Source organism: Rhipicephalus sanguineus, unplaced genomic scaffold (assembly GCF_013339695.2).
Source record: "Rhipicephalus sanguineus isolate Rsan-2018 unplaced genomic scaffold, BIME_Rsan_1.4 Seq874, whole genome shotgun sequence".
In the NCBI taxonomy this organism is placed as follows: domain Eukaryota; kingdom Metazoa; phylum Arthropoda; class Arachnida; order Ixodida; family Ixodidae; genus Rhipicephalus; species Rhipicephalus sanguineus.
The window spans coordinates 26,794-40,001 of record NW_023616186.1 but is presented as its reverse complement, the minus strand read 5'-3'; the positions used below and the strand labels follow the sequence as shown (position 1 = coordinate 40,001).

The 13,208-nt window shown below is 49.3% G+C and overlaps 1 protein-coding gene across 1 annotated transcript in view; it reads left to right on the top strand.

Moving 5' to 3' along the window:
- The first annotated feature begins 3,171 nt into the window (after positions 1 to 3,171).
- The window catches only part of LOC119378564 (KICSTOR complex protein SZT2), a 28,393-nt gene continuing 18,356 nt past the window's right edge, over positions 3,172 to 13,208 (top strand). The window contains exons 1-2 of the mRNA XM_037647651.2: positions 3,172 to 3,390; positions 7,339 to 7,553. The gene's annotated coding sequence lies outside the window, so the exon portion shown is untranslated. The remainder of the gene's footprint in view (positions 3,391 to 7,338; positions 7,554 to 13,208) is intronic.

The window sequence follows — 13,208 nt, the reverse complement described above, 5'->3', positions numbered from 1 at the left end:
GTTGTATCCCGATCGCCTGCTGCGGTGTTGCGAGCGAACCCAGCCTTAGCGAAACACTTGGCGATGGTCGATGGTTTTATCTGCCACCAAGATGCCGTGACCATGTCAATGGCGTTACGCAGATGAACCTTCATTGGTTGATCTCGCTGAATGTTTATCAGCAGCCTCTCGCAAATGCGCCTTTTATAATGCACCTTCACTGCCGCAATCACGCCTTGGTCCATTGGCTGGCTCTTGGCAGTCGTATTTGCGGGCAAGAATTTGGGGCTTACCGCCTTCAGCTTCAAATTTACATGATGCGCACTGCAGTTGTCAAGGACCAAGACGACTTGCCGCTTTTCTGACATCATGTCTTCATCAAATTTTTGAAGGCAGTTCGCAAACAGCTCCCGTGTCATCCAAGACTTGCTGTTTGCTTTGGATGTGACTGGAAGGCACTCCCTTTTTTTGAAGCAGCGCGGCCACGCCGACCTCCCAATTACAAACAAGCACCTCTTGTCGCTGCCATCCATATTGGCGCAGAAGAGAACCGTAAAACGCTCCTTCGAAGCCTTTCTACCGGAGCAACGCTCGTGGGCAGTGCGAGAGTTCGGTTTGGAAGGAGATTATAAATACACCAGCCTCGTCCGCATTGTATATGTCCCTCTCGGCGTACTTAGACAGCATGGTCTCCATGTTTACATTGAGCCACGCCTGAACAGCCGAGTCATCGACTGCTGCACTCTCCCCGGAGATAACACGACAGCTGATTCCGTGTCGGTCCTTAAAGCGCTGAATCCACCCGTTTAACGGGTTGAAGCCATCGATTACCAGTAAGGTGGCAAATGACCTGGCTTTCGCTTGCAGCATCGGACCGCTCACAGGCACATTTTGGGCTCGCACCTCGCAAAACCACTTGTACAAAGCGGCGTCCACGTCTTCATATTTTGAAACACGAATCCGCTTTCTTGCGAGTGATCCAGCATCCCCTTGAAGCTGCTGTTGCACCTTCTCTCTGTTTTTCCAAATCGCCGACACTGTTGTGTCGGCGATGCCGTACTTCTGAGCGACGGAAACCTTCTTCGTTCCACTTGCAACATCTTTTACGATGCTCTGCTTTGTCTCGAGAGATAAAGCTTGCCGCTTTCGTGGGTTGGAAGGACCAGGCGGCATGGCAGCTCAGTGCAGCGCGACACAAAAAGCCAGAAGATTGATAACACAACACGTGTACCGGCCGCGCACAAGGCACGACGCACAACGCACAGAAACGTTTTCCGGTGGCTAGGCCTACGACGTTGGCGACACTCTTCGAGGCATGCACGCAGAGAGTGAAAGATTGGACTGTGTCGGGGAAAGTCTGTCAACCGGCCACCCCCCACGAACGAATGAACCTTCCCGACGACTTCTCTCTCGCTCGCCCGCGCGGGCCTCCCGGTCGGCTCGGCAGCGGTGCCGCACGAAGGAGGGAAAAAAAAAGGAAAGCGAGAGAAAAGAGAGGCCGGTCGCGCTTCTTTTCTTTACGCGTTTCTTTTTTGCCCCTTTCAGAGGGTTGGCGATGAGTTCCATCGCTGCGTTTTTCTTTTTGTAGAGGGTGCAGCGGGGTGCGCTCTTCGGAGAAACCGCACTGTACCCGGTCTGTCGTCGCGCGCGCCCGCATACTAAGCGGTACGCTAACACATTGAACTCAATGGAGGTGAACTGGTGGTCACAAAAAACCGCATTATATCCGGTCCCGCACTATAGGCGGTTACGTTATAAATGGTCTATGCTGTAAGTGCCTGCCGTCTCTGAGTCCTGCCAGCGGTAAAGTGTGTGTATTAACGCTCGTCATTAGCTACCTGAAGGATCTGCGCTTTGTGGCGTAGTGGTTAGTGCCACGCGCTCCGGAGCGAGAGTCGCTGGTTTCGATTCTGCGCTTCGGAGCATTTTTCTGAATTATTTTTCTTTGGGACTTTTATATATATATTACATACAGTAAAACCTCGTTAATTCGAGGCCTCGGGACCGAGAAAATATCCCAATTAAGCGGGATTCCCAATTATCCGAAACCAACGCGAAATCAAAGAAATCAGCCAAAAACGTGATGTACGGAAGTCACACCTTTATTGTGGCAAGTCCGCCTACTTGGAGAAAAATTCCTCCATGCGTGACTGACGCGTTCGGTAGTTCCCAGCACTGAAGTCATATTTTCCAGCCTGTCAATGAGGCGCACATCTCAGCCTCGCCGCCGTGCACTCGACGAAGCTGCGCACAACACTCAAGGCATCGATGACATCCGCCAAAGGGGTGCTCGGGAGGGCTCGTCATCGCTGTCAACATTAGGGCCGAAGCGGTCGATCTCGCAGCTATCTCGCTGTCGATGTCGGCGTAACACTCTGCCTGTGCACTCGACATTTGCGTACTCGGAGAATCCGATTGGAGTGCACTCCTCGTCCGCGTGCAGAGCCTCATATCGAGTGCAGAGAGTCTCCCCTTCTTCATCAAACGGGCAATGACAGCGGTGACAGCAAACTCAACGGAGGTTGCCTCTTCTTTCACAAAACCGCGTGCTCAAAACACCGTCGATAACGTGGCCTCCACCTGCCTCCATGAAGACACTCAAGCGGAGACAGGAGACAAATGGAGTCGCACCGAATCGCACAATGCTCGCCAGCCGACATCCAATGGCACAAAGACTCCACAAAACATTCACTTCGCTAGAGTGGCTAACATCGCTGTTGAGATGATGAGATCATGATCGCAACCGCATGCATCGCCGCCTGGCAATTGCTAAAACATGGCGTCTACGACGTATTTCCGGTAAAAAAAAACATGGCCTTCGAGATCCGTACATCAAAAAAAAAAAAATGCATGTTTTAGTTACAGCCTCCAGATTCGCAACACCCTTTGCATATCTTGGAAGTCGCGGCCAAGTGTGCCAATTAACCGGGAAGTCGCAGACTGGCCGCACCAATTATCCGGTTAAATTTACATGTAAAAATTTGGGACCGCGCAAAATACAAATTATCCGGGATTCCCAATTACCGAGTACAAATTACCGAGGTTTTACTGTACTTATACATATATGTGTGCATGACGGCGGCGGCGGCGACGGCAAAAACCAGCCGAGACTGTCCATATAATTGCTATCGCAATAAAAAACACAAGCTTGGTTCAACAGTGCCTTTATGTGTTCTCTCCTGCCTGCAGCGCGATGTCAGTGCGGAGGCGTGAGTCGGATTCCAGCAACAATCGCCAGAGCGTCGGGACGCTCGCTCTCGGAGAGCTGCCCCGTCACTGCCTCTTCCAGTGGCACCTGGGTGGCCTGTACTTCTTTGAGGTGGGCTTCTGCGACCCGTACTTGCGTGCAACCTGTTTCTCGTCGAACGGCAGCGCCTCCTGCCATCCGGCACCCAACTCTACATGTCACAGGTGCGAATACTTTCTTTAGTGGCCCTTTAAAACACCCCCGGGGGTATTGCGTCAGGGGTGATTTTGTACAAATTGTGCTATGACTGTCACAATGATTCAGTGTGAATTGACACTTATTACAAACTTGAGGGCAGCTGTGAGTGGGGATACATTTTGTGAAAAAGGCCATTTAGCGTTTTGCTGCTATGGGAAAAATGCCATGCTTCATAAGGCATGGGCATTGATTTTGAAGTTTTGAGTGTTTTGGTGCCGTGCTGTAGTTTGATACCAACGTTTATAGAATCAGGTAAGTTGCAAAACTCCCGCGTCAGCCAACCCATCGCGCGGCGCCGGGGCAGCTTCCAGTTTGGTGGCGCTGGCGGCGCAACAAGCTTCCGCTAGCAGACGAAAACGCGTAGTCCGTGTGGCAAGACGCCGGGGCAGCCGTTCAGAAAAGGCTCCGTGTTTACTTACCGACAGTACATTATCGAGATTTTCCTTCCGCGCCGCCGCTGCAACGTAAAAGTGAGTAATATTTAGCAGCGGTAAGGCAAAGTCAGTAAAGCTATGGCTTTCTAGACTGCCCAAGGTAACTGATGCTGATAGCATAACATGCGAATCTGTCCATTACTATAAGAAATTAACTATATGGCGCATTCCCCATAGCATATTCTTTAGCTAAAGTGGATGCTTGGCGTGTTGGTAATTCTGTCTCTTTGTTTTGGACTGTGCAATATGCGTGGTGTTACGAATATCTTTGTTGTAAGTCAGCACTTTTTTGTGTAATCCTTTTTCTGGTGCTCCGTAGTTTTGCACCGTTTTTTTTCAATAATTCTTCACTCACTTTTTTGAAGTGAGGTTTTCCCTCTGTATCGCGGCTGTAGTTACTTGCAATTATTGAGTGTAAAATCGCCGTGTGTGTACAGTCAAACCTCGTTAATACATACCCACTTTAAACGTACTAACGGTTAAAACGTAGTTGCGACGAATCCCCGACCGAGTCCCATAGAGCCCAATGCATTCGCTGACCGCTTAAGCCGTAGTGGTTCGCCCTATGCCTACTGGTTATGCGTACCCTGCGTACCGCGATAACTTTTGTGCCATAAAATTTACTGCGCCGCTCAGCTTCCCGACGCCAGAATGGCCGCCAAAGGTCTTCCGCCTTTTTGAGAAGTGCGCAGATCAGTCGATCCCCATTCCGACTTCCGCGCGATTGCGGCGACGTATTTGCGGGTAAGCATCGGGAAAGAACGAAGCGAGGTGGCGGCCACCGACCTATCGCCGACAACCTTATCGCAATAAGTACTTCAGCTATCTGCTCGGGCACACGTGCGGCGCAGCGCTACTTTTAAGCCTACTGCACGCTTTTATTAGGCGACAACCTGAACGCGCTGAGCCGCCGATCGCTGCCGGTTCGTTGTGCGCGGCCGTCTTCAAGGCTGAAGTTGAATTAATGGCACAAATGCTCGGGCAGGGACGAAGAACTTCAGCCATGTACCAACTAGCCCGACAGCAAACGCTACTAAGCCGTCATCAGGCGCGCACCGCTTTGTAGAAGCGAAAGCAGATCGCTGTTGCGTAGTTAGCGTTGCGGGTCGCGAACGCCGAGAAACCTCGCTGCATTGACGCTATCACACTAAACGCACGTGTACAAACAGCAAGCGTAGCGCGGTTGTAACCATACTGCACCGCTTTTATTAGGCGACCACCCAACGCGCCTCCGTCCGCTGCCAGGACCGCTAGAGCATCGCGGAGTGCGCATCGCTTGCATGAAGCTCGTCATCGCTGCGTTAACCGAACAAGCTACTCGCCGCATCTGTGCACGATCTGGAGCGAAGTGGGTACGAACGACTTCCCACAATAATGCGCACGTGTGGCACAGCAAGCGCCCGGTAGTGACGGCGTGAGCCGGGTAGGCGACGCGCTGCACGCAACTAGCCAGGAGGCGATCGGCTCCACGCGGCCGTACCGCGTTTCACTGGAACTGTGGTCAGTTTCGTTTAGTAGCATATCGCGGTTAGACGCACGCACATATACCGCGGAAAGCAGGCACTGTCCGTTCTGTCGCTACGTCGGTCACCTGCGTTGACCGCGTATCCCGGACCCTGCAATAGTTTCGAAATGCTCTTCGGCGTCGCCACTACGCGCTATCGGGCGGTCGTGCGAGTGTGCCAGGATCTTTTGTCCACTTTCGCAAAAAGAGGAAAAGGCTTTGCGGTGGGTACTTTAGGCAATATTTGCTGTGGCACGGCGGTGATGGCGTAGCTAGGAAATGCAAATTTGTACTTGGGTGTTTAATGCGTACTACCGTTAGTGCGTAGTTATGCCGTGTTCCCGGCAGGTACGTATTAACGAGGTTTCACTGTACTGCACGCCACAGTTTCAGTCCTGCTACAGAAAGAAAATTGTACTTATTTTACGCACGCAATGCAGAGAAACAATTTTTCAGATGTTGCAGGTATGGTATGATGCACACAAACGGCACAATTTGTTTACAGTCTCAGGCATTAAATCTTATCGAAACAGCCCTAATTAACTGTAAAAATTATTTATAGCACAATTTTTAGAATCACTGCAATCAGTTAAGTTCGGGAATATCCATGGGACGCATCCTTCGACGAGGCTCCTTTCCGCTGGCGATTTCAACCTTAATTCTTACCATTGACCATGTGAGTGAAAGTCTTCGGGATGTCTTCCTCATGAAAGTGCATATCACATACACGTGTCTGTCGGACAGTTTCTTGTCCTCACGAGGAATGGCGCGATGCCACGCCGCTCGCTGGTCAGAGTCACGCGGGGTACAAATAGGTTACCACCTCTTCGGATTTCGCGGGACTGTCCCGACTTTTCATACAGTGTCCTGAGCTGTCCCTGTCGGACAGCTAGTGTTCCGGATTTATTCGGACCTCCGTTATAATTTTCACGTGATCCAACGCACGGCCCGACAATGCGCGTTGCTCTCCAAACACGAATAGCACGCACGAAGCATTGTGCTGTGGCTAGCGGTGGCTGCGAAGGGCTTTAGTTGCTTTGATGAACTTCTGCGCGAAGCACGACAAGCTTTTACGGGTGCATTCTCCAGCAAGAGGAAGTGTTGCGAGCAGCACGTAGCCAGCTGAAGAGGCCGAAACAATAAAGAAACAATCCCCCCGTCCCGTCCTGTCCCGACTCCCTTCATTGAAGAGTTGGTAACCCTAGGCACAAAGAATGTCATGGTGTCTCGGATTCCTGTAACCACTAGTACAGCCGGAAGACATGTCGGCATGGTGAAGACATGCAGCACATTCGAAGCACAATAGAAAGTGCAAAACTGTTCACACAGAACGAGCCTCCACGGATACTGACGCGACGCGCTGCAACGTCGGCTGAAGTGGTGTGAGTGAATCCTGTTGCGATAGCAGCGCCACATCTGTCCGCTGATGGAGGTGGCGCCGCGCAACATTGCTCAGTTTTGCAGCTGACCTGGTTCTATAAACGTTGTTTGATACTGTGTGCGCAGGATCGTCAACGTATGCATATGCATGTGTATGGGGAGGGCGGGGTCACCCCTCCCCGCCCAATCACCCATGAATGGTGCAAAGTCTGCTCCATACTTTTACTCAGCTGGACCTCTCCCACCAATGTTTCAAGCGTAGGGTCATGGCCAGGTTTTGACAATAATGGCGGCCTAAGGCCCTTGAGGTTGCATTCCAAGAAATGTTACTTCATATCTTTACTCCCGGAAAGCCAGGGACCAAAGCAGGCTCTTGTAAGATGCACATTTTTTTCATTCCCTGTGGAGCATGTTGTCTCTTGGACTCGAAAAAAAGGGGGAGGGGGGCACTGCGATGAAACTTTGCTCCCCCCCCCCCAATGTTGAACCCTATGCACTCCTATGAACACGTGATGTATGTGCACCATTCACATATGTTTGCATTCTGCAAAGCCGGTGAGGCTGCCCTTTAACCAGCTTTATGCATGTTGGCCCAGGTGACATCTGAGTTCATCGAGGACATGGACAAGATCCGAGTAAACATGCACATGCACTCTGTTCACCTACGACTACCACCTGCGCACGATCCACTCGTACAGTTCGGGCCAGCAGCTGCTCTTCAAGCACGGCTATCACCTGACCAGCTTCTGTGACGACTTTGGCAATTACTACCAGAAGTCTCCCAACTACGCCCGCAACCTCATTTATGCAGGTAAGGTCCTTCCGCTCAAAACCATCGATCCATCGCTCAATTTCAATTTGAGGGTACGGCATTTAATTACAGTAGTACCCACTAAGGGCCATTTTTATGGTACCGTTTATAGGGGTTTACTTTTGTGCTTTGTGCCACAAGACATGAACACAACAAGCCGCGCGTGCGAACCTGTCCCGTCTTTTGGATCACACCGCGCACTAGAGGAGTGTAGTTACTCGCTACTAGGTGCTACGCAGCAGCCCTAACAGTCAGAGCTGTGACCCCCCTAGCTATCCCGCGGTTCGCGTGAGTTGCGACCGCGGCGGGTTTTCAGACCAGTGGGACAGAGACAAGTCTTTCAACTGCAGGTGTTTATTCACCTCAGATGCCAATTGCAACAATAGATAGCAATCACATCAAGTTAACACCTCAGAGGCGGAGTGTTCCGCACTACTGGGGGAAACAACAACAAAATAGCAAGCGCACGTCGAGGGAATGATAAAGGCTCATCTCACCTCGCGTGGCTGCTTTTGCACTCCGGTCCGGGGCGGTAGTTTCGCACTCCATGGCCGGAGCACTGCAGGGGTTGATGGCGGCGGTGGTGCTCACGGCTTGGGTCCGATGTGGTCAGTCACATCTCCCAAGACCGAAGACACCGAGGCCCCCAAGAAAGCGACGCGCGCACGTTCCGGGGTCTGGAGAGGAGTCTCTCCAGAAAAGGGCAAGGAGGGAAACGGGCATCTCGACTGCGGCCAGGGAACAGGGCGCGAAGGCTGCGGGAGCGGCACAATGCCCTCTCCCACGCAACCCCTCTCGCCACTGCGCGTACAAACGTAGCGCGAAGCCGAGGTGCCGCCGCGTTGAAGACAGTGGGTTGCGTGTGCAACCCCACACGTTAGAAAAAATTTGCTTGCCCTATCGAGAAAATGAGGGCAAGCGAAGCTTGGCGTGTGCTTGCCTGACCTACTACTTTTCTCTCTTTCTATCGCATTGTGCAGTGCTCATCCCTAACTTCCTCCTTCTTCCATGCCAGGAATTCAACCCTCACCCACGTGCTTAGCAGCGCAACGCTTCTGTTGCTACAGGCAGTAGTGACGATCATGCGCGAGAGAGTGAAATGCAGAAATGAAAGGCAACAATGAAATGTGCGCAACGTGAGATGACAGGTGACCTTAATAAAAGATCGGATTGCCATATGAGAAACGCTGATCGCCGTCAAGCCCATGATCGAGAGAGCACCAATTATTGGGAAACGGAGCATACAAATACGCATGTGAGTGGCGCACCTTCAAAGGCCTCATTTGTGTACACCCTCATTTTTGTGTACACTCGCCGGAGCCGGGTTTTTCGCAAGTTATGCCACTGCCTCCACCACTGGAAATCTCTAACTCGTAGAAGCTTGCATAATACATAAGTGCACGGAAGTGCATGAGCTTAGATGCGGGAAATCTCCCCAGCTACTGTGCAGAACTTGGATGTTATTTTAGAATGACGTTTCATGCACAGTGTAAAGCAGAAGGCTCTGAGAGTCATGCAACGCGAGTGTGGTGGCCCTGAATATCGCATCACCTTCCACGTTTCCATTGCCCGATATTGTGCCATCTGTTTTACCGCGTCCTTGTGGTTGCGCCTACGTCTAGTGTATTTTGCATGTGTGCCTAATGTAAGAATACAGTAGACTCCCGTTAAGACGAACTCGAAGGGACCGCGGTCATCTGTTCGTCTTATCAGGAGTTCGGCTTATCAGAAGTGCCCTCAAAAAGAGAGATGCTAACATGCCAAGTGCATCCAAATATGTTACTTGAAAACACTGACTGGAGTAGACTTACAATGGGGGCAAAAAGACAACAAAAAGCATTTATTTGCCTCATCTAGATAAAAACAATGCTTTCAAGCAGAGTATTAAACGAATCATATGAGCACCTGATTTCGCGGGTTCAAAAATAAAAAATTCATGAAGATACTGCTACCACATTTAATAATAAACTGTAGCACGCTCCTATGTTGACGATTACAAAATAAAGAGAGAGAGAGAGGGAGAGAAGCACAATTTTCCTTCAATAATGTAAATTTATTGTCCTGGCAGTTCCTTTTCTTCTGTGAGCCTGTTTGCTGGCTCTAAGATCACTTCTGGATACGCCTCGGTCGCGTGCTGTTGCCTCGACGAAGTCGTGATACGCTGAGTTGCTTAAGAAAGTCTGCAAGGCTTTCTTCGAGGTCCGGATATTTTCTCGTTTTCGGCCCGCAGTAACCTTTTCCTGGTTGACGTGCAGCTGAAGATATCCCATTGCGCTACTTACGGTCACAAGCCTCGCACACACGAAAAAGACACGACGTAGCTATATTCAGTATACAAAATAGCCTTCCCTTGTTGTGCACTTCTATAATCAAAATGGCTCATCACCATTTGCACTTCACTGGGAACAGATACAATGTGCACAGGTCCTACGCGAACCAACGCGAACTGTCCACAAAATGTGCTGGGGCTCCATTGTGTGGTGGTGATGACAATGCACCTGACCCCTCTGACGGAGTTCGCCGCAAACATGGTTTCGGTTTCGTACTCTATTGTAATGCATAGACAATTTTTGTTCCCGTTGTCGCTTTTTCTTTATTTTTTTTCCTTCACTCCCCTTGCGTTTGCCCCTCCGACCACGGCGGAGCGGCCCCAAGCTCTTGTGTTCTTCTGTTCCCCTTTGTACTCCAGCTGGGAAACCGAAGACAGGAGGGGGAATACTAAAGGATGCAATGGGTCCCAGTTGTAAATCCCCCTACTCTTTTTGTTGCTTTCTTTGCTGATAAAGCCCGCACCTCGCCCACCCACAGGCTGGGGGTGAGGGGGATACCGGCTTTATCCGCTGAACGTTCTTTTTCGTTTATCTGGCGCCCTCTGCGTCGCGACCGGTAAGTGCTTTTTTTTCTTTTCTTGCTTTTTCTCGGTCGCCTGAATTCCACACCAAGACTGCAGTGTTCGTTTCGCAGAATCGCCAGCATTGTCGATCACCGCGAAAGTTCGTCTTAACAGAAGAGTACAGTTGGGCGGTTCGTCTTAAGCGAATTTTTTTCGCACTGAGTCTATGGGAAAGCAAACTAACGGTTCTCTGTTGTTCGGCATAAGCGAGAATTCGTCTTAACCGAGTTCGTCTTAATGGGAGTTCACTGTACCACCTGCTAATTGCTGTCATCTTACTCAAATTTGATAACTCTACACAATGTTCTAATCTTAAATAACCGTCTGCTAAGATGCGAATGTATTGAATCAGTGATGAAACAGCCGGTGAGTGACAAAAGATGGAGTGACGTGTGTTTCTGAAACACACACACACATTTAACAAGCTAACAGAATGCCATACGGTCTTAGGGTATAAAGTTCATTGTATCTTGCGGTCATTTCTATGTGGGCAGACAGGTCATTGTATAAAGCTGAGATTCACTGAGCATCGCGATTGTAAATGCACAACAGAGTTTGATGACTGCGCAGTTTTATATGTGAGACTCTTGAATGAGGAAATGTGTCTCATTTTTGAGGTGTGGCACATTGACATTGGCGGTAGTACGTGCATAACATGGTGTTCAGTTACCTTAAGTAAATGTGTAATGTCATTGTTAAGCAGTTACCCTTCATATACCATATGGGCGTATGGCAGCACTTCATACTGGCCCACCGCTGTACATGGTGCTGCCATTCGTGGGTGACTGCGTTTCTGTTTGTCTTCCTTCTTTGGCGTCCGTATCTGTGTGTGCCCACCTTTTTCAACGATAAATCCCTGCGTATATTACGCATTTTTGATATGATTCCGTTTTCCTGCGCCAAGCTGCTCCAAAACCATAAAAATTGCAAAATTTGCGCTGAACTGCACTGAAACAGCCTCACAAGCAAGAATTTTCAAGCCCACTTCAGTTTCAGCGTGAGAAAACGTAACTTTAGAAGCAGCGCCAGGGATACATTCGCAGAACACAATAACGCGCCCAAGCGTGTCCTTCTATGCGCCTTTGTAATGGAGGCTTCCATAGTGCTGTGATAATCGCCTCTGAGCGGTTGTAAATGTTGTGTGTGACCCCCCCAAAAGCTTACAACGGTACTATGCTTGCTACGCTCGGACGACTTAGTGTCCGAGCGGTAAGGTTTCTCGGCACTCGCGACGCATTCTTGAAGGTGGTCCCGCACGAGGTGGCAGTGAAAGGTGGTGCAGCGCGCTTTTGTTATCACCTATTAAAAGCGTGCGGTACACTTGACGCTGCGCCACCCACGCGGCCGAGCAGATAGCTGAAGGCGCTTTATTGTGATGGGGTGCTTATAGGCGTACGCAGAGTTTGTTCCCCTTCAGGGAGGGCGATAGTTCATTGCAGCGCCCGCAATCTCGATTAAGTCAAAGTATGGGCAGTATGCGGAAGACTTTGCGCTCCCCCCCCCCTCCCCCCTTCCATGAAGAGGATCACTGACCTACAGGAAGCTCTGGGGAAGCTTGAAAAGCTAAATAAGCAGACCAACAAAAAGGGAAAGCAGTAATCTGCTAAATGGTATTGCTTATCTAAAGCAAAGACCTACTGCTATGTGACTACAATTCCTGTGTCACATTTAGTATCACATCTTTATCATTTGAGAAGTGTGATGTTTTTTTTCTTTTCTTATTTTCAAATGTAAAGTGAACCTAATTGGAAAACCTTTTTTTTATCTATTTCATATGTTGTTACACGGGTTATATAAATTGCGTGGTTTGTAAAAAGGTAGTGTAGTTCATACCTGGCAATAATGTGTTAAAAAAAGCTTTCTCCAAAGTCTGTTTGAATGTTATGTGTATTCTAAGCCGATTAAAATATGTGCTTGTTCCTCCAAGTTGGTACAGATTTGTTTTTCAAGCTTCAAAAATGACAAAATAAATGCCGCTAACTGGTCACAAACAAGGTTCTCTTGCTCCTAAATTGAAATTTTGCTGCTCCCAAAACTCATGCTGCGCCCATGCACGAAACAATAGATTCAACAGTCAGTAGCGCTCTTACGTACCAGGTGGCAATGCGCTTGGGGTGGCAGTGCTTTATTGTCCCTGTAAACGCTCCCACAGGTACATTATGTTGCTATCGTTATTTCATGGTTTATGCGAAAGACCACACTGATCGTCTCCTCAACACTATATTGCTTGTCAGCCTGCTCGCACAATGATGGCAATCATTATCCTTGTCTTTGTATGTGTGCAGCCTTTCATAGCTTCACTCGACTGTCTACCTGGTCTGCGTCACCCGAACTTTGGGGGGCTTCACGACAACGAAGCAATTACAATGCCGTGGTAGTTTTTGGGTGCCACTATAGTATATGTTACAATTACGGATTTCTGTGGACCGAAAAATCTCTTTCCTAATTTTACCACCTTCCCGATTTAGCGAAGTACAGTAATACCTCGTTAACTCGAAGTAGTAAAAACCAGAAAAAATTTTGAGATAAGCAGACTTTTGAGATAAGCAAAGTTGCACAAATTCCATTGAGAAGTCCAGTTCTATCTAAAAATGTTAGCACTACTGACCAGTTTCTTAACAGGAGCGCCTAACTGGCTCTTTGTAAAGGTTTTAAAGAAAAATAATGACATACCAGAGCTATCAACCAGCTGTGTTTTTCGGCACTGCCTTTTTATTTAGTGCAGAAAGACCGACTAAGGCTGGTCTGCCTCTCAGTAACAC